The 2,963-nt window shown below is 44.0% G+C and overlaps 1 non-coding gene across 1 annotated transcript; it reads right to left on the bottom strand.

Moving 5' to 3' along the window:
- Positions 1–1,581: 1,581 nt before the first annotated feature.
- On the bottom strand, positions 1,582–1,745 carry LOC117804517. Its single transcript, XR_004629000.1, has one exon. It is a non-coding gene; the product is annotated as a U1 spliceosomal RNA (small nuclear RNA).
- Positions 1,746–2,963: the final 1,218 nt, after the last annotated feature.

Below are 2,963 nucleotides of genomic sequence, written 5' to 3'. Positions count from 1 at the left end.
CCACAATTGTCAAGGCTAAGCAGCCGACACACATAAATTCATGGCCAGGAATGAAAGGGGAGCTGCGTGACTCTGGCCGTGTGTGGGAAGATCCCTTTCCTAACTCCGGCTGCCGGCTGAGCCCTGCCTCCCCGGACGTCCCGGCTGCACCTGTCTGCCTTCCCGCCTCTCCTTCCCTGAGTCAACCCCTCGGCGCCCGGAGTTCTATGGGTTCGCTTCCCGGAAGTCAACGTTTCCCTGAGACCAGATTGCGGCGCTATTTCTAGCTGATTGTCGAGGGATCAACATTTTCTGGCAGCGACCGCTGAGACTCCGAGCATTTGCTCAGAGTGACACCTAGTGGCTTTAAAAGCATAATTTGTAGAGGCCCTTTTTTAGTTTTTCAATGTGTATTTTTATTGTATTTTTTCAATTGCAAAACTATCCCACGAGCATTAGAAAACCTCAAATGATACTGAGTAATAATAGCCTTGGTGATAAGAATTGTTTCCAAGATTTCACTCACAGCTTTCCTGGGGAGCAATATGAATAAAGTCCCAGGCGAACCCTCACCCCAGGAGTAACCACAGCTAATGTAACGGGAGAGTATTCTCTTCAGTGGCTGCGTGGTATTTCGTAGAAGGAGGCGGGAGTGCCTGATTTATTTACCCCATTCCGCATTAGTAGACTTTGGGGTAGACTTAAGCGTGTTTTTTCTATTATAATGTTGCCATGAACATCTCTGCGCATGTGATTTTTATACTCTTAAGAGTGTTTGAAGATAGTCATCTAGAAGTGGAATTATTAGTTCAAAGAGAATGAGCATTTTTTCACCAATGTACAACAATGTCTGAGGGGACCTGTTTCCCCACGCGCTCACGATACCACCGTATTATTACTTATGTAAAAATCTGTGTAGTTGTTTTTTAATCTTTCTGTTTTTTTTTTTTAAGGAATTTTTGTTGCCATGACTAGGTTGAGTTCAGTGTGATCCACTTTGTTTTCCCGACCATTAATCTTCCAGAGATAGTTCATGCTGAATTTGTAAGCTGGTGGTGGATTCCAATTCAGAAACAAGGATATTTTTGGCCTTTATTAATATTCACTAATTCAAATGATATTTGTGGAGTGCCTCGTGTGTGCCTGGACAGCTGCCGGAGACACCATGGCGAACAGGACGTGAGACCTGCCCCGTGTTCTTACGGAGCCAGTGGAGGTCGGTGTGTAAGCCAGTGATTACTGCAAGTGTGTGATTCAGACTCTGCTGGAAGGAACCCAAGTCAAGCTTGTGGCCCAGAGATGCGATTGAGGAGGGGATGGGTCACTGGAAGGCTTTGTAGAAGAGAAGGCATTTGAGTGGGGTCTTGAAGAATGAGGCTAGGCGAATGGGGGCAGGGCCACTTAGGGTCCAGGAAACACTTTGTGAAAGGTAGAGTATAACTGGGGGACCATCGGGAGGTCCAAGTGGCTAGAAAGGGTTTGGGAAGCAGCTCTGATTTGAGACTGCAGAGGTAGGTACAGGCCAGATCATAGAGTTTAGACTTCATCTGCAAGGCCAGTGTTTCTCAAACTCTGTGGACACTTTTATTTTACTTATTTTTTAAAGGGAGAGTGCGAATGCAGTCCCCTACTACCACAAATTACGCAGTCGAGTTTCCCACATTTGGGGAAATGGCAGGGGTGAGTACATCCAGAGTGCAATGGATGAGCTTCGCCCTAGGAAAACCACCTTCATGATCATAGAATCTCCCCTGCCAGGTAAGTATGAACACATTTTAAATTTAATTTAATTAATTTATTTGAAAGAGAGAGAGCATGAGCAAGGAGGAGAGGCAGAGGGAGAGGGAGAAGCAGATTGCCCACTGAGCAGGGAGCCCAATGCGGGGCTTGATCCCAGGACCCTGGGATCATGACCCCAGCCAAAGGCAGATGCTCAACAGACTAAGCCACCCTATTTTTCCCCAGATTTTATTTATTTGTCAGAGAAAGAGAGAGGGATCTCACACAAGTGGGGGAGAGGCAGGCAGAGGGAGAAGCAGGCTCCCCGCTGAGTAAGGAGCCTGACATGGGACTTGATCCCAGGACCCTGGGATCATGATCTGAGCCAAAGGCAGATGCTTAAGCAACTGAGCCACCCAGGTGTCCCAGTATGAACACTTTTATTTTAAAAGTAAACATTACCTCAATACTGTAATTGAAAAACCAATATTATTTGCCATAAATATACCAGAAAAATTGAGTGAAAAAGAAAAAAAAAACCAAGGGAGTACATTTGAATTGTTCAAAATTAAGATGGAATATATTAATGAATCTAATCCGTTTGCAAAAAGAAATGCATGCCTAAAATTATCTTCTTTTGGGGAAAAATAAAATGGTTTATAATCAGTCAGTAATAAAGATAAAGTTTCAGCTCTTTATCAGTTAGTTTAAAACTAAGGTGAGGGTTGTGTCAAGATAATTCTGCTTCTGTTTTTGTGTTAATTTGCCTCCAGAATTTCAGCACACTTGTGTAGGTATTCAGGGCTACTCCCTGTCTCCTAAAGAGCTGGATCCTGGGGAGTCAGACAGATGACCTCCCAGATCCCATAGCCAAGAGCTGAAGTCCAAATCTGACTCCAGATCCTCACACCAGGTTGATGTTTGACACCAGAGAGATCTTGTAACACATACATCTCTCCCAAAATGAAACTAGGCAGCCTCTAAGAGCAGTGACCACCCCCCTGGAGTGTTCCAGCAGACACCTGCTAGGAAGTGGTTTTGAGATTGTACCTAGTATCTAAAGTCCCTTGTAATTCACAAGACTCTCTGAGTCTGTAACTGGGAAATATTTCAAAACAATAACCTGGAGATTGAGAACTTTATCCCTTTGTGGGTTTTTTTGTTTGTTTGGTTGGTTTTTTTTTGCAAATGACATTTTTTTATTATTATTATATTATGTTAGTCACCATACAGTACATCCCCAGATTCCGATGCAAAGTTCGATG

Source organism: Ailuropoda melanoleuca, chromosome 11, assembly GCF_002007445.2.
Source record: "Ailuropoda melanoleuca isolate Jingjing chromosome 11, ASM200744v2, whole genome shotgun sequence".
Classification (NCBI taxonomy): domain Eukaryota; kingdom Metazoa; phylum Chordata; class Mammalia; order Carnivora; family Ursidae; genus Ailuropoda; species Ailuropoda melanoleuca.
Note: the sequence above shows the minus strand (reverse complement) of the source record. Positions and strands in the feature narration are given on the sequence as shown.